The 18,296-nt window shown below is 49.4% G+C and overlaps 1 protein-coding gene across 4 annotated transcripts in view; it reads left to right on the top strand.

Moving 5' to 3' along the window:
• Bmal1 (basic helix-loop-helix ARNT like 1) overlaps positions 1-18,296 on the top strand; it is a 94,666-nt gene that overhangs the window by 19,758 nt on the left and 56,612 nt on the right. For 3 of the 4 annotated variants that reach the window (XM_055627467.1, XM_055627468.1, XM_055627464.1), the window contains exon 2: positions 4,333-4,405. The gene's annotated coding sequence lies outside the window, so the exon portion shown is untranslated. Of the gene's footprint in view, positions 1-4,332; positions 4,406-16,781; positions 17,098-18,296 lie in introns of those variants that run through there. The other variant, XM_055627466.1, reaches the window with a different exon arrangement.

The raw sequence follows: 18,296 nt of genomic DNA, 5'->3' as shown, positions 1-18,296 counted from the left end.
GTGTAAGGACATGAGCTGTGTTCAGGTTCCATTGAAATACTGGGCATGTGTCCCAGTGTTCACAGCTTTGTACCTCACATAACTCTGGGTGCCTCTGGTTCTAGGCATGATTCTAAAGCTTTATATGAACAGGTTCATTTAATCCACACTGGGTCTCCAATGAGCCATATCTGCACCTCCATTTTACAGAGGAGGAAGCTGAGACTTGTAGCAATGAGTTAATTACCCAGCTAGTTTATAGGAAACCCCGCCCATGCACCTCTAGGCAGGCTCTGTGCTGCCCTGCTCTGAGGTGCTGACACAGGGAACAGTGGGCACCAAAGCTGTAAAGTCAGATGCTATGTGTTGAGAGGCTCAGGGATGCCAGAGGAGGGCCAGAGATGGTGGTGAGACAGACTGTGGAGACATCTCCCCATGGAGAGCCGCGGGGAGGCTCCACCATAGTCTGGACAGAAGGGAGAAGGGGCCTCTGGGGAGGGGCAGCAGGACCGGTTCTGTGCTGTACACTCTTGAAGCACAGTCGCTGGGCTGCGCTGCCCCATCCTGTTATCTGTAGAAGGCAGGGAGTAGGACAGGGCACAGATGAGAGCCTGCCCTGCTCATTCGACAGACCCAGGAGCTTTTCTGCAGATTACTTTGGAAAGCTGTTTTCTTCGGGCTGAGACCCAAGTGTGACTCCTCCCCCACCCCAAATGCTGTGGCAATCGCTGTTTTTCTTTGAAAATTGGGCCCATGTGGGTTCGGTGTGGCTCCATTTTTATAGCCTTATTACCTTGTCCCCACGATGTAAGAAGCGTCTCTCTCTCTCTGTGAAAATTGGCTCTTAAAAGGCACAGAGTGTCTCTCGTCAGTGCTGCTGTCTGTGGCCGTTCTTTCCTGCAGCCACACACGCTTCTCTGCCACCGCTTGTCTTGGGTCTCTGATCGTTGGCAATTTGCTGTGAACTCTAGGCAATTCTCAAATCTCACTAAATGTTGGCTGATTGCTCCCAGGTGAGTTTTTGCTTGTAACTAGCCAGTCAGCTCCTACCTTTCTTATGATACCCTCTCAATGACCGATGAGGGTCTGAAGCCCAGACTAGGCCTCTGGCCTGGAGATGATAACAAGAGCAGTTAGCATTTGGGTAGCCTAAGCTGTTTCCAAGGAAGGGATTTCTGCTCATGATCTTAATTATTCCCACCTCACCCCCCCCCCCAATAGGTACTGTGGTGTCCCTCCTTTTACACAGAAATTCAGTCATAAGGGAAGAGAGGACTAGGGAGATGCCTCAGGAAGTAAAGTTAGAACCACAGATCCCATGTAGAAAAGCCAGTCATGGTGGCTGACAATGCCAATCTTAGTGGAGTTGGAGACAGGCCGGTCCTTGGAGCTGGAGGGTTGGCCAGCTTAGCATACTTGGCAAGTTGACCCTGCCCCCAAAGTCAAGGTTCATGAGAACCAGGGGAGCAACAGCAAAGATTGTCTTCTGGCTTCCATAAACATGCTTGTAGACATGCACGTGCACATATTTGGCTCTTCTATACACACACACACGCACACACACACACACAGTGCCTTAGGGTTTTATTGATGTGAAGAGACACCATGACCACAGAAACTCATATAAAGGAAAACATTTAATTGGGGCTGGCATCCAGTAAGACAAGGTCCTGGAGGACCAGAGAGTGTGTGCCACACTGGGCATAGCTTTAGCATAGGAGACCTCAAAGCCTGCCCGAATAGTCGTCACACACTTCCTCTAACAAGGCCACACACACTCCCACAAGGCCACACCTCCGAATAGTGCTACTCCCTATGGGCCAAGCATTCAAATACATGAGTCTGTGGGGGCCCAACCTATTCAAACCACCACACAGGGCTAGACAACCTTGCGTCAGATCACATAGTTTTGTAGCCGGGCTTCACCAGTCTTTCTGCCCTGGAGCCAGTGTGCTTCATTCACTTAATAAATGACTGAGTACAACATTCTGGGAACTGTGATTGACCCAAGGAGTACAGCAAAGGAAGAAAAAGGGAGTGGCACAAAAATCCCACTTCTAGCACAGTTGTGAGCGGAACTTACTTGGGTTCATAACTGGGAAAAAGGATGCACGACATCACCAGAGAAGCTGAACTCCGGGATGGAGACCCTGACATTGCTAGTGGCCCATCTGGCCCCTATTCTAAGTTCTTGTGTTGGCACCAGTCTTGCCACCTGGGGATAAGGTGCCCTCCTCTGAAGGGGCAGCCTGGGTGTCTTCTACTGCCCACACTGACTGGTTGCCTTCTTGGTACCATGGCTGGAAAGGGACACTGACTGTCTCTCACTTCAAGAAGGCAGGGCATATAAGAGCATCAGGACTGCCAGGCAAGAAAAGGATGATAGATTGGTGGGGGTGGGGCAATTGACATGGATGCCCTATATGCCCTGCCACCTGCCCTGGGGCCTATAGGTTTAGAATGCCTGTCCCTCTGGCATCCTTGCCAGGAAGACTGTGCACATTCAAGCAAAGTGACCTGATATGACTCATGTCATGTAGTAACAGGCTTCTTCCTCTAATGAGAATCAGCTATGGCTAGAGGTGTGAACAGCCCTGAGGTTAGAAGCAAGGACCCCATTAGGAAGCTGTCCTAACAGTCTAGAATGGTGAGGTAGCAGAGTTAGTGATGAGAAGTGGCCTTGCTAATAGTACGTGGATGTGAGAACAAGTTTGGATGAGCCTTGGATATGGAGGGAAGGGTAAGGCCTGAGAATGGCAGCTGGAAACGTTGCCGTGTGCTGAGATGCTAACACTGCCAGCAGCAAGTCTGCGGAGGATGGAGTCTGTGTTAGACGTGCTGAGCTTGAGACACCCACCGCAATCCACATGGAGCTCTGTGCACTTGACCTCTGACTTGACCCCAGCAATTGACTATTGGTCAAAGGAGAAGGCTGGGAGAAGAATCTAGGCGAGCTTCCGGTGTGAAGGTGATAATCTGGATCAAACTATATCGACCACCAGGGAGTGATAGCAAAAAGAGGAGAAAAAAAGTGGTCCCTGGGATCCCTGATAGAAGACCTGGCAGGATAAGAAAAAAGAAACAAAGAGTCAGTGAGGTGAGTAGAAAACCAGGAAAGCGCACAAGCCATAGTGGAGAGTAGCAAGCTAAAGTGCTGATTAACTGAGGCCAAGTCCTACAAAGCGGGATTAGGACATGACTGTGGGTCTGCTGGCTTGAAGGACAAGTCACAGTCCTGTGTTTAGCTAAGTCTTACCTTATAGGCAGATTTAAATATCTGCCCCAAGGGGAAGTGTGTGTGTGCACGTGCATGCCTGTGATTGAAGATGGATAAAACTGAATCTGTTAAAGATGTAAATATAGTACTCTGGGAGTGTTCGGCAGGGTATTCATTCACTCATGCATGAATGCATACTGTACTAAGACTCACTGGTCCCAGGGGCTGAGATAGAGTTTCCATTCCACGGATGAGGAGAGTTCTGGAGGTGGATGGTGATGGTGGTTGTGCAATATGAACATGATGAATACTGCCAAGCTGTATATTGCCAAGTGGTTGAGATGATGAACTTTATTTTACATGTATTTCGCCACAGTTTAAGGAAAAATCAGGGTTGAGGGGTCATTATAAACCTGGTGTAGACTACAGTGTTGTAATGGATGACATCAGTAGGTGGTCAGGGCGGTGAAAGAAGAGACCCGACTAGAGGCTGGTGAGGCCTCTGTGTCTTTCTGGGCAGTAGGGTCTATTTGAGGAATGCAGGTGAGCTAAGGCTGCCAAGTGAGACTGGGCCAGTTGGTACATGCCTGACATCCTGGCTTTGATTCTGGGAGCTTCTGAAGGTTCCTGCCCAGGGGTGTGTCATTGCCAAGGTGTGCCTCTGGATTACTTTCATTAATCCTTCTGGCAAACTGTTGCCTATTCAAAGCAGTGGGACTGGGGCATGCATTCCTGTGGTGAAAACCATGTTCTTTCAGAACTGAATGGCTTGTTTTCCCATCCACTTTATAAATGCATGTGGTGTTCTAGACAGTGGCTTCAAGGGGTAGGGTGAATTCCACAAATCTCTTGAAAAACCTGTAGTCCAGAACCCTCCCTCCCACAAATAAGAAATTCTTTCATATGTACCGTTTCACGTATTACAATAGACATGTCACCAGTGTTCCATGAAAGCTGAGAGGGTGAGTACCAGGGTGTCAGGGAGGCCCTCTAAGGCCAATGAGTTTGCAGGGTAACGTGGAGTTTCCTAGACAGAAGCAGAGAATTGTTAGTCAAAACTTGATACATAGTGCCAGTTTGGAAGACAACATGCAACATTCTCTTTTAGAGCTAAACTTTTGTTTCCTTGCTTTCAGGTGGTGTTGGCTACAGTGTATGCTTTTGGAACCAAATTTAAGGTTTCAAATGTGGAACCCTAGGCCTTCGTTGGTAAGTTTGTTTGGTGCCTTTTTACCAAATGATGCAGTTGAGGTTGTGTTTGGGATGAAGAGGAGAATTGTAATTATTGCAGGTGCTCAGTGGATGCTATGAAGCCTGAGCCCCAGAGAAGTCTGTATTATAAGCGGAAAGGATAGTGAAATCTCAACTCCAGGTTTGTAGGATTGGTATAGATCAGTGGTTCTCAACCTGTGTGTTGTGACTTTTTTGGGGCGCTTAAATGATGACTTCTTCACAGGGGTCACATATCAGATATCCTGAATGTCAGGTATTTACATTATTATTCATAACAGCAAAATTACAGTTATGAAGTAGCAATGAAAATGCTGTTACGGTTGGGGTCACCACAACATGAGGAACTGTATTAAAGGGTCGCAGCTTTAGGAAGGTTGGGACCCACTGGTGTAGACAGAGGTCAGAGAAGGACTCCTGACTTGCAGGATGGACCTCATAGACAAGTGGTGCCTTGGCATTATCTAAGAAGAAAAGGTAGATGAAAAAAGAGTCCAAAGATGACAGGGAACACAGACACAGGGTGTAAAGAAAGTGGGTCTATCCACTTTCTTGGAGGTGGAGGGCTGAGTTTTAGAAAACATCCATAGCTTGAGGTGGGAGGAAGAATGTGAGAGATACCCCGAGGCCACGGAAAGGGTACTTGTGTGCCAGAAGAGCCTACCCTGCAGCTCTGAGGCAGGCCAAGCATGTTGTGACCAGTGCTCTTTGCCTTTCTTGGAGCTGAGTGTGCTGGCGCTTGTGTGCACATGGGGCTTCTGACTGTGTTCTTAGGCCAGCTTTGAGGTGTGATGTTCCCAACTCTGCTGCAACTTGCACCATGGGATCCAACCTGGGTTTGGACTCTTGCCATGAGACGAGATTTGATCTGTTGGGGGAAATAGTTGTATGTGCATAAGATGGAGGAGAAAATAGAATAACCAAAGTCAGACTTACTGTGACAGGGGGGCAGGAGGGTCTGGATAAGTGTGTGGGCTTTGTGATTATTCCTTGGGTCACTGACAGTTTGTGTTCTGTGTGTCTTGACAAATGCTTCACGGTTGGAAATCTTAGTACTTTTTACCTGGTTTGTATGAAGGTAGCAGGTAGAGATCGAACAGCAGAAGCAGCGGGCATACACCTATAGGGCCACTGTTGACTGAGCCCTCATCCTGTATCAAGTAAAGCGCTATCGTTTCAACTCTGCATGACCTCTGCCGGGAGACAGCAGTGTTGTGGTTTCAGCTGTAAGGAAATCCAGTCACTAAGAAGTTGACTAGCCCATCCAAAGTAACAAGGAGCCGGCACCCACTTCTGCATGACCCTGTGCTGCTTGCTTTCTCTTATCTAAGTCTGGGATTTCTTCTCCCACTCGTGTAGAAATAGATGGAGTCAGATTAACAATTGAGAGTGTAGGGCAGGTGTTCGCACTTCTTCGGAGTTTGCTGAAAGGGTGAGAAGCATTTGAAAATGTGGAAGAGGTGATGCTCCAACCTCAAGCACTTAATAACTTCTCGGGAAGATTGTCCGTCAGTTGGAGAAGGCGGTGGCCCTGGGAGAGGGGCTGCCACAGAAGGCATGAGAATGGAGTTCCAGTCCTGGCTCTGTGGTCACCATGTTGCCGTTTTCCTGCTTGATGGGCACTGGTCTGTTATCTACAGACAGCACCAAGTCTAAAGGATCTAGTTTTGTTTTCTCACTGTGTCCCCAGCACTTAGCGCAGTCAGGCGTGGAGTGTGTCATGTGCTCACTAATGTGTTGTTTCCAGTGAGCCAGGTGACATTGGATACTGACTTAGTTGCTCTCCCGTTGCTGTGGTAAGACACCGTGACCAAACAATTTGGGGCTTATAGTTTCAGAGGGTTGGAGTCCATAACCGTCATGGCAGGGAGCATAGTAGCAGGCAGTGCACTGGAGCAGGAGCTGAGAGCTTCTATCTTGAGACACAGCCACCAGGCCGCAAAGCCTGCCCTGAGGGTCAAAACTCCTCCTACAAGGCCACACCTAAGCCTTCCCAGATAGTTCCACTGACTGGGGACCAAGTTTTTAGATCTAGCAGCCTACGGGGGCCATTCTCATTCAAACTACTACCACTGACACAGTGCTCAGCCTCTTGTGACAGGCCCTGCTCTCAGTACCACAGTTACAGAGGTGACACGGGATGGGGTCTCAGTCATCACCATGCAGCCAGCAGCATGTCCAGGACTGCTAGGAATACGTTCATGGTAAGTCGTAAAGTGAGGTAGTGTAGAGAATGAGGGGCTGATGGGTCAGGTAGGGTGGTCAGGGAAGGCCTGTCCTACAAGTGAAGTGGGAGCCTGTGGGGAAACAGAGGAAGTGCTTGGAGAGGCTGTGGGTTTGTCAGCTGAGCGCTCCACACTTGCTCTTGGTCTTTTGCTTAGGACTGCATTGCCCTTGCTCCCTCAGTCAAGGGCACCCTCCTGAGGGCTCTGGCTGTGCTCAGTGTTCTGGCCCTGGGTCATCCCCCTGGCCTGGATCTCCTTTAACCTCTTCAGCCTGCTTGTCCCCTACCCTTTCCCCATCGTTAGTGTCAGATTCTGCCTGGCCCCTTCCTTATCTTCCTGCTGTTCTCCTGTCCTCCTTTGTCCTCAAGACTATAAACCTGTTTCTCACCAGACCTTGCCAAGGCTCCCAACAGCTGTCACCCCCCTCTCCTGAGTGTCCTTGTCTGGCTCCCTCTCCACGTCTAGACTCATCCTTGGCTTATCCTTTCCCTCAGCTGTCATATCCAGTGTCTCCCATGTTCTTATAATTTTCGAACTCTTCACTTTATTTTTATTTAGCCTCTCTTCTCTGTCCTCCACCTGTGTGTGTGTGTGCATGTGTGCGTGCGTGCTCGAGTGTGCCTGCATACTTGTGCAGAGGCTAGAGTATAACTTCTAAGAATCTGTTCCTTCCCCCCGACATGGAGTTGGGATCAGCTCGACTGTCCGACCTGTGTGGTAGTCACTTTCGCCCGCTGAGCCACCTCATTGGCCTTCGTCAATTACTTTTCTTCTCTTACTATTTTTTAGGACTCGTTTAAAAATAAATCTACTCCCTACTCTCTCCCTCCTCCCTCCCTGCCTCCCTTTCTCTCTTCCAATCCTATTACTTGGTTGTCACATCCACCTTTATCCTTCATGCTAGCTCACACTCCTGTCAATACCATGTTTCTGACTCACACACCTCATATGGCTTTCTCCTACTTAAACCTCTGAGGGTGCTCACTGGCTTGAGAGTGGAGGCGTTACAGCCCTTTCAGAGCTGTGGTCTCCCCGTCACCTGGTATTCAGCCACTTCCCTCATTGTCACAGTCCCAGCCTCAGCCCAGCCACTGATGGCCTCTACTTATGAGACATTTGCAAGCTCCGGGTTCTCCCCTGGGAGTGAGCTGGCCACTACTCCCCACCTGGGGATGCAGCTACAGTTTCCCTGTTCTACTGGACACCCCCTCATTTCCTCCCTGTACCTGGAGCTGAGCTTCGACCTTCCACCTGCCTCCCATAATACATTGCATGGCTCTCTGGTGCATAAGGCACTTATAGGGGACTTACTTATCTGTCATGCTCAGTAAACCAAGCTTAAGGGTAAAGAACACACACACATGCATACACACACACACACACACACACACACGGACACACACAAATACGGATGCATACACACCCCTCCCTCTTCGTTCCCAGCTAGAACAGTGCACCTGGCTCAGGAAGTGTTTGTTGAGAGAGTGTGGATAGCAGAACCTGTTTGCACAGCTAAACAGCAGATTTGTAATGTGATCAGATGTACCTGGAGCTGGAAGTTTGTCGGTGGATGAATTTGATGGAGCCAGTCCTTTTCTTAGCTTCAGGCGATGGGCAGGCTGTTCCAGACTGGAGTTTGTGGCTGGTTGTTGTGTTTCCTGGCATCCTGGAACTTCAGGGGCATTTATTGTCTACATTCTTTGCCTCCAACTTTCAATTTTATTTTGTTGTTATTTATAAAATAATACTTGCAATTCAAAATGAAAAATAACCCATCAGGGAATTCTTTTTTTTTTTTTTTTTTAATTTTTTTTTTTCCATCAGGGAATTCTTAGGAATGAAGTTCACCCAACTTGATCTTAGATGAACCTCAAATATCCTAAGTTAGCCCAGTATTGATTCTTGCCAACTCGTGTTTGGTGGCCTTTTCCCTTGGTCTGGCTGGAGGGCTTGGATCCCTAGTCACCCTCTGTGGGTGCTACCACATTTGGAGACTTGTGATGTCCTCAGTGAGCGTAGCCTGAGGAGTGGCGTGACTGCAGGGCTCTGACGAGGTGTCCCAGGCCAGTGGGTGCATTCACTCCAGGAGCTAACACAGTGACTGAGTTTACAGCGGACCCTCAGCCCTGTGCTTGTCTCCTTTACTTCCTTCTTCTGTGTAGAACTGGATAGTGTGCCAAGAATGCAGCTCTTATCTGTGGGCCCTCAGCAATCTGGGAAGGCTTCCCAGAAGAGAGTTTTTCTAGGCCCGCAGTGTCTTGCTAACCAGGGTGCCCGAACAGGCTTTCGCCTGCTTTCCTTCCTATCAGGCTGCCTTCCCGTGCAGGGACTTTCCACAGCTGCCCCCTCTGCAGGGAAAGCATTTTCCCCTGCTCTGCCTATCCCACGTCTGTGTGCTCCTTGCATTTCAGCAGATACAGTGGAAAGCCTTTCTTGATATGAAAGCTAGGTCTTTCCATGGGGGAAAAATAGAACCTGGTTTTGGTTCTGGGGATTGAGCATACGGCCTTCACACACCAAGCAAGTTCGCCAGCTCTGAGCAACTATTGCTTTTTACATGTCATTGTCCACCTTGCTTGGCAGCTCTCTGTGTGTCAAACATTGCCAAAGTGCTTGGTGCACCTTGGAAGCTACTGCACAGAGGGGCTCAGAGCACGTCTACTGACGTACAATTGTGACTACCCAGAAGACACCATGCATCTGAGGTCCTGACTGAATGTGGCAGTAGGTTCCGGCTGCCGATGTATGCTTGTGCCCATTCTTCTGTGTCCTGTGTCATGTGTACCAGCCACCCATCCTCCTCCTCTTCCTCACCAGCATTCATAACAGGCATCATCTTGCATTTATCTGTGTGGTTATTGGGCTAATGGCTGCTTGTTTCCATGTTGTTGGGTAGCCCCTGTGAGCACCAGGATGGCCACAATACCTAAACCTCAGAACAGTACCTCAGCACTACCCCACATTGCATTGACTGACAGCCTAAGGGACCTGTCACTTACCTGTGGCTTCTCCCTTCTCTGTCTGGGTGCTGTGAAAGAGCCTAGCAGGCCCTCCGCACCATGGAACTTCCTTGTGCTATGCCCATGGGATTAGCCCAAGCCTCACGTCCCGGGATCTGCATTGGAGCCATCGTAGAAGCGTCCAGATGCATGAGAAAGCATCTATACTTGGAGTCTGCCCCTTCTTGGTGTGCTTTGTCTACTCTGGATCCCCCTTGTCTTTTTTTTTTCTTTTTCTTTTTTTTTTTTCTATAATGAAAGCCGTTGCTGGGCCTCCTAGGATAGAGACTTGTGTGTGAATCTCCATATACTCCCAAGGATGACTGACCATGCAGGTCATAATGACCTGTGTGCCTGCCATCTTTGTCCTCTGGAGCCTATCAGGACCCCGAGTAGCCCTTGCATTAGCGTTTGTGGTCTTAGGTTCTGTAGAAAGGATACGGGAGAAACTGAAGTTACTTAAGAGAGGCCGCTTTGTGGTACAGATGTGTCCGCCGCCACTGCCGCTGTTGCTGTGTGTTTTCCTTGCATAATTTATCACTCAGCTACACCTCCTCCTCTCAGGGGACTAATGTGCCACTTTGAAAAATAGAGATATCATTGTCTTGGCTAAAGAAATATCTCCTTCTTGCCCAGCCAGAAGGTACCCCTTCCCTGCTTTGGTACTCTATGATCATTGGCTTCTGTGACCATCAGGACCCTCTTCCCATAGCCCAGTGATAGGGAAGTTTGATGTAGACTCCCAGCAGCTGGTCAGGGGCTGGGCTGCAGAGGAAGCAGGGTTCCCCAGTTCACTTTACCAGGCTGTTGGGGCCTTCTAAGGGCAGCCCGGCTCAAGTCCAAATGACTCACACTGTAGTTTAGTGAGAAAAACAAAACAGAAATGGCTTCTGACCAGGTGGGGAAAGGGGACAGTTGGAACAGGGACAGGGGTGATAGTGAGGGGAGGGGCACCTTTATTGGCTGCAGACTGAGATGTGCTGAAAGTGCAGAGAACCTCCTAGATTCACATCTTTCAAGGAGCACTTGTCACCTGGCCATAGGCTTTGGAGACAGGCCTGCTTTGGGTTGTCAGCTATGTCCTGACCCAAGACAAACCCTCAGGCCGTTACTGTTCTGTAGGTGGGATACGACCTGAGAAGTACCATTTATGTGATTCTCACATGGAGAAAACACCGACGCTCCAGTATCTGCTATCACAAGCCTTGTTTCCAGAACTACCCTTGTTAGCAGTAGCTGTGGGAAGACTAGAGAAGCTGCAGGGTCAAAGCTGTGGAGGGCAGTGAGGTGACACACGAGGAGATCACTGCGAATTGCTGGTTACACCCCCATACTATTGTCACCACAAAAATATGTTGTTTTGTCTTTGACAAAAATGACTGAGCACTGTTTTATGTGTGACTCTAAGGTCTTCGTCTCCCTGAGGCAGACAGGCCTTTACTGGCCTCGTGCCCGGTGACTGTGTGACCCACATTGGCCAGCCTGGGTGCCAAGTGCCTGGACAGCACCTGGCATAGAGAAGCATGCCCATGGCTGCTGCTCTTATTGAAGGAATTTTTTTCATGATAAACATTTAACACCCAGCAGTAAGTTCTGGGTTCGCTGACAGTCAACCTGGCAGTGTCTGAACCTGAGAAGTCCTGCTCTCAGACGGTGACACCTTTGCCCATCCTTTCACTTGCTGCTGGACAATCTGTTGACTTCAGAAAGGACCCGTGGATGATAACCAAACACCCCTGGCTGCGTGTCTAGCTCAGGTGAGTGACTGGTTTCAGAATCTGACATAGAAACTGCTGTCTTCTCAGCCTGCCTTTCCGCGTCCTCCAAGCGGGCATAGGTCCTATAAACCAAGCATTTGGGGAGAGAGGCCCGAGGAATCACCACAAGGTTGAAGTCAGCCTGGTCTGTGTAGCGAATCCCAGGCCAGTCAGTTCTACACAGCTCCAGCCTGTCTAGAAATAGCAACAAAAGCAAGAAAATGACTTTCCAGGCAGAGTCAGGGGTGTATTGGAAAAGGTTATCAAGCAAGTAGGGTACTGAAGATTGAATAGGAGTTGGACAGAGAAGATTAAATCCATGAATAATTCATAGGCAGTGATGTCCATTAAAACAGTGTTGTTCTTTATGTATGCATGTTACCTTCCTCTGATTTCTGTCAGTGTGTTGATATATTCAAAGTTAGTGCATCTCTTTTCCTATTTCCTCTCATTATGCTTTCCCTATTCTTTCATCCCATCCTAGAAAACAAAAACACAAAACAGAGACTTAGAATTTCTTAAAGAAAATTTCCGTTTTCCCCTCTCCCGCCATGAATCCCCCCCTCCCATTTTCCACAAGGTCATGTCGTCTAGCTAGCCTCGGCTTGCCGGGGAGTCAGGGCTGGCTAGTGCCCTAGTCACCCCCCCCCCCCACTTTCATCTCTCTTGAGTAGTTTCCTTGTGCTGTGGTGAGTCCTCAGAGGTGCTATTCGCCATCCCTGGGTTTCACTGTGCTTTCCCACAGCTGTCTCTTTCTGCCACTTTTCTGTGCTTACTGAGCCTTAGCGATGAAGAAGTGGCCAGCCCCCCACACCCCCTGTTTGTTGTGTGCCAGCCACATGCACCTCAGAACACAGGCAGCTTTGGGAACAGGGTGTGCCTTGCTCCCTGTAGATACGGAAACCGAGTTAGGGTTAGAGAAGTTAATGTAGTGAGCATGTGCAAGTGAGTGGCGGAAGTCCAGACCCAGGGTTCTTTGCCCCCGTGGCCGACCCCCAACCCCAGCAGAGCACCATGCACTGGGTTGGATTTGGGCTGCTGCTCTTTCGCTGCTGTTCTGCTGTCTCCCTTTTCGTGGGCCTTCATAGTCACACGTGATGACACCCTTTCCTTTCCCGCTCACGTTTTCCTAAGGTAGCTGTAGGCAGAGGGCGCAGACTTTTGACACTGGCAGCCCCAGTGAGTAAGGAAGAACACAGGGGCCCAGCCTGCAGGTGGAGGTTCAGTTCCACTTACCTTCTGTTGGGAGCTGCTCAGGAACCCTGAGTTAGTGCTACCCTTCTCAGACCCACTCCTGGCCTTAGCCCCTAAACCCTGCCTGCTGCAGGGCCCTGAGCCATAGATGAGGCTCTGGTAGGCAGTGGAAGATATATCGGCATTGGTGCCATATTGCCTCTACTTCCCAGAAAATCCTCAGGCCTTTCCTGTCCTCATAGGGCAGGTTCCAAGGCCTATTTCCCAGCATCACTCCCAGAATTAAATGGTACAACCTGGACTCTCGGTGAGCTGATTTCAGACTCACTGGGTATCCCAGGTAGAGTTATCACTGTTGTGATGAAACATCATGACCAAAAGGTACTTGGGGAAGAAGGAGTTTATTTAGCTTATGCTTCCTCATCCTAGTCAAGGAAAGTCAGGACAGGAACTCAGACAGTGCAGGAACCTGGAGGCAGGAGCTGAGGCTGAGGCCATGCAGAGTGCAGCTTACTAGCCTACTCCCCATGGCTTGCTCAGCCTGCTTTCTTACAGTAGCCAGGATCTCCAGCTCAGGGGTGGCCCACCCACAATGTGCTGGTCCTCCCCCATCGATCAGTAATTAAGAAAGTGCCCTACAGGCCTGCCTACAGCTTGACCTGATGGAGGAATTTTCTCAGTTGAGGTTCCCTCCTCTCCGATGACGCTAGTTGTGTCAAGTTGACATAAAACTAGGCAGCACATTGGGTTTTCTGCAGCTGAAGCCTACACACCTTCACCAGCCACATGTTCATTACACTTTGCCACCTCCTGAGATGCTCAGCATTTGGATTTCTTGAAGCTTTTTGTTGCTAGAAAAACCCTTTCTCAAGGGAAGAAAGGGTTCCACCCCATTGAGCGTTATTAGTGCTCAGTCACAGCGCCTTGTTTTGCAGCCATTTCCAGTGCAGACGGCAGCTGGGCCTCCAGTCTCTGCTGCCCGTGGTTTCTTCCACACCTCCCTGCAGCGAGGACTCCATTCACCCAAATCTCCCCTGAGCTCAGATTTCGAGTTAGGTGCTGGGACCCAGAGAAAGAGGCTTGCCACCACAGTCCTGCAGAGGCTTGAGGACAGGAGGGGTGGCAGAAAGGGCTGTGAAGGAGACTCTAGAGGGAATCTAAAGAGGTAAGTGCCGGAAAAGTGCCAGTGTGCCAGCCACATCCCAAGCAGAAGGGTCTCAGGGCAGAGATATGGGCCTGTCCAATGGTGAGACACAGGGTGCATGTCTGGGGCTGGGCTCAGCAGTGGAGCACCAAGTTTCTGTGTCATGGTCAACACACAGTCCACAGGCAGACACAGCCCACCCTTGAGTCTTGGTGCCAGCCTGGACCTTGCTCCTGGGCCCTCATCTCACACACCTACACTCAGCCATGCTACACAATGCCCTGGCCATCCCCGACCGGTCCAAAAGTTCCAATTTGTTCTTTTAAAAGATAAGACTGAGCCGGGTGTGGTGGCAGAGGCAAGTGGATTGCTGGGAGTTCAAGGCAAGCCTGGTCTACAAAGCGTGTCCAGGACAGCCAAGGCTACACAGTGAAACCCTGACTTGAGAAAAGAAAGAAAGAAAGAAAGAAAGAAAGAAAGAAAGAAAGAAAGAAAAGAGAAATAAGACTGATTCCCCAGACAGCCTTGCTCTTGCTCAGACCTCCCCATCTTCTCTAAAACCATCTAGGCCCCGATTGTGGAATGCTATCGTTGATTCTGTATCCTCTCTCCTTCCTCACTTAGCCTAACAGTGATTCTTAGAGTTTTCCTTCAGAGTACTCTTGAAAGGCACCAGCCCTTTCTGCCCTCATCCAGCCCCTCTTTGTCGTAGTGAGTCACCTCTGGCCATACTGGTCCTTCTGCTGTCAGTGTTTCTTAGGCAAGCAAGGCTATCATGCCCCTTTCTTATTCCTGACTCTCCAGTGGCCTTCTGCCATGTTTGGAATAGAAACTGAATGTCTCGCCCTTCCTGACACCCCTTCATCTCACCCTTTAGCACTCTGCGTAGCTGAGTTTTCATCTTTCATCAGACTCTGCATCTTTCTCTCCAGTCCTCTTTCTTGCCTCAGGCCTTTGCACTCAACTCACCTCAGTCTCTTGCTATTTACCCACATTTGTGCCTGGCTCAGTATTGTGTGGCAAAACTCTTGCTGGGAGATGCAACAGACATGCTCTTCACCTCTGATAAGGAGCCCATGACAGACCAAAGTACGGATGCTGTCAAAGTCCAACTTGGTGAACCAATGAGGTTTATTGGGTTTACATAAAGGAGAGAAATGACTCAAAGACAGCTGCATCATCAAAGTCCACCCCAGCTCAGGTGATATCTCACAAAGCTGAGACTCTGGAACACATCCTTCAAGCAGCTGAACAGGTTGGAGAGTGACCTTTCCAGGCCTTTCAGTTGGTCTAACCCACTTCTAGGCAGCTTGGCTAGTCTGAGCGCTTCTGACAGCTGGCCAGGTCTCAGTCTCTTTTGCAACTTTGCTTGTCGGAGAGTTTTCTTTGCAGCATGCCTTTGCCTCATCTCAAAGGGACTCTCACTTTTATTGTTTACTCTAATGGGGAGGTACCTAATGAATCTGGTTAGTTTCAGGGACTTCCTGAGGCTATTTTGAGTTGTTTACCTTAGTGCTTAAGGAGCTTCCCTTAAGGATACAATGTTTAATTTCAGAGGAAAGTGTTACACAGCGCTTAGCCTTCTCCGTTCCCGTTTCCATTCAAGTGATTTATCACCTGTCTGTAAAAATATTGTTCCCCCTCCTCTGTCCACCCAACCATTGTCCCATGCTTCCACTTCGTTTTACCGTGTGCTGTGATGAGTCTGTGGCTGAGTTAGCTTCTGCCTGCATGCGTTCAGACCTGGTGCTGTTCTCTCAATGTTTTGCTTCCAGCAGACATTTTTCAGGAGGTGAGTGATGTTGGTCAACACATTTATTTTAGAAAGCCAGCTGGTGGAAGTCTGGGGGCCGGACTGTGGGAGGGAGGTGGCAGAGTCTTCAAAGGCTGTCAGAATGGGCCAGGAAATCGATGCTGAGTCTGTGCTCAGAGTAGAGATGACAGGACCCAGAGACCCTCTGAGGATCTGTGATTTTTATTGGGATAGCGTGATGCTGCCAGGATGAGCTGGTATGGAGAGAGGCGGGTAACTAACTCCCTCTGCTGATTTTCTCACCCTGAAAACGTAAACTGTGGATGTATTTTTTTATGTAAGGCTATGGGCTCTCCAGGAGTGCCCCGGGGAGCACTCTGCAGAGCATTGGGTAGCACTGTGCAGAACACTCCAAGGAGCTCTCTGGGAAGCACCGCTGCAGAGTCCTCCCCAGCTCTGATGAAAATCCCTTTATCTCTGGGTAAGTGTATACCCTTAACCCAATAGTCCAGGCAGGTCAGAGTACTCCCACCTCAGCCTCTTGGGTAGCTTAGAATGACAGGCCTGCACCTCCGAGCTTGGGTGCATCCCAGCTTCTTTGGCCTTGCTCAAAAGCCTCCAGTTGTGATGTTGAGGCCCATCAAGGGAAATGCTTCTGTCTATAGAGGCCACCTTTCACCTCTGCCGTTCCTTCTGTGGGTCCTCGTGGCACAGAGATAACATAAGCAGATACAACTGAGTGCTTCCTGGGTGCTAAGCATGGTATGAAACCGATCATGTGCATTCTGCTAGCCCTTGCCATCCTTAAGAGTGTGGACTCAGAACCAGATGGATTCCCACTGAGCAACTCAATATAACCCTTGGGAATGCAAGTCAAGTCTCTTCAACTTTCTTTTTCCAGATCTGGAGAATGGACCTAATACAGAGAGGATCCATAAAGTTGCCATGAAAATCAAATGAAATAACATGTCCCAGGTGTGGAGGTCGCACGCTGTGTAATCCCAGTGCTGAGCAGGTGGAGGCAGGAGGAACAGGAGCTTAGGGTTATCCTTGGCTGTATAGGAAGTTTGAGGCCAGCCTAGGCTACAAGGTACTGCTTTACTCCTTCCACAAAAAAGAAAACAACAGAAAGAAACACCATATACTTACTGCCTACTGTGAGTTAATACTGCGCTGTCAGTCACTAATAACACATTGCAGATCTAATTATTATCATCACCATTAGTATCCTGGGACTCTGCAGCTAGAATGCAGGTAGTGCCCTGCCTTTTTTTCCCTGTCCCATGCTGTTGCTCCCAAGTTTATCTTGTGTAAGACCTTCTGGTCCCCATGTTGACATTCCTGCTCTTTTCTGGGTGTGCCACTTGTCCTTCTCTTAGCAGTGGGCTCAAGGGAAGTCTGGGAAGCATCTCCGTTCCTGTATATCCACTGGCTGAACAATCCTCCACGGTTAGGTTGTCCACGCAGGAGCTTGCACAGTTTCCCACGCCATGCCAGTCATTCCCAACCCATGTGCTGTGAGAAGCAAGGCTCTTCCTGTGTGGTCCTTTATCTTGGTGGGTTGTCTGAAGTAAAACAGAAGTGACGACAGAAAGAAAGGTTAGTGCCCCTTATCCTCGCAGGGTGTGTGTGTGTGTGTGTGTGTGTGTGTGTGTGTGTGTGTAAATCTGGTGGTGTTTATAAACCGAAGTTCTCAAAAGAAAAAAAAGAATGGGAAAAATACCCACAAGCCTGACTTTCATCAGACATTGTCTTCAGGTCTGTCGGTTCTAGCCGCACTCCCATACCCAGGGTCAGGCTGACTTCATGTTTTTGCTCCTCAGCAACTGTGGGCTTAGCCCTTCTGAAGGATGCTTGTGTCTAAGGGCTGCAGGACATCCTGGTAGCATTTGGAAATACCTGTCTGATGACATTTGCCACTTGCATTTATTTCTCATAATTGGAAAATGGATTCACACGCTAGAGCCAGCCTGGCCGTTTTGATGAGATGCACCTGCTGATTTGCACATGAATTCAAGCCAGAGCCTGCAGCTAGCAGACAGACTGGTGTGCGTGGGGGTGCTCGGCCCAAAATATCAGATGGATTGGAGTGTTGTTGTGGTGTATAGACTATAATGGGGATAAACTTAGCTTCAGCGGAGATGAATGTTCTCAATTCAGGTCGGTACAGTGTTCACTTGTCAACTTAAAGGCTTGGGAGATTTCAATTTTAAAAATTATGCTCCACTGTCTCCCTCTTATTGTTCAAATTTTGAGTTCTTGGTTTGAGAAGAGGCAAATTCCAAGGACCTTACCACCGCCAGGCACAGACTTGCTTGCAGGCCTCTCCTTGGAACTTTTCCAGAGAACCGTGGAATAGCCTGCCGTTGCTAACAGCGACGGCTGTGATGACTGTCACTGCCACTGAGAAAAGGCCCAGAATTCTCCATCCTGCTCCGGCGGTGGTTGTCAGTGCTCTCTGAAGATGAGAATGGGACCTGGATTTGGGATGCAGGAGCTGAGCCTGCTGTGTATTGATTAGGTGGCTGATGGGAAAGTTCTTCCTGATGAGCGGGTTCTGCCTCAAGTTGTTGCTCTTTGCTGCTTCTAGAGTCCCGATTCTCGCAGCGGGTGCTCGCTGCCAGACCAGGGCTGGATGCTGCGTGAGCGGCTCTGGGATCCAGCCCCGTTGCCTGTAAACATGCACCCCTGCGCAGACTGGCACCCCCAGCCTTACCTCACCCCATTGTGCAGAAGGACCATTGCTGTAGCTTGCTGTGGGGTTCTCCTGTTGAGATCTTCACAGAGGTCTGTGCGCA

The sequence above is a fragment of the Psammomys obesus genome, unplaced genomic scaffold, assembly GCF_907164565.1.
Source record: "Psammomys obesus unplaced genomic scaffold, mPsaObe1.curated_primary_1811, whole genome shotgun sequence".
Lineage (NCBI taxonomy): Eukaryota > Metazoa > Chordata > Mammalia > Rodentia > Muridae > Psammomys > Psammomys obesus.
Note: the sequence above shows the minus strand (reverse complement) of the source record. Positions and strands in the feature narration are given on the sequence as shown.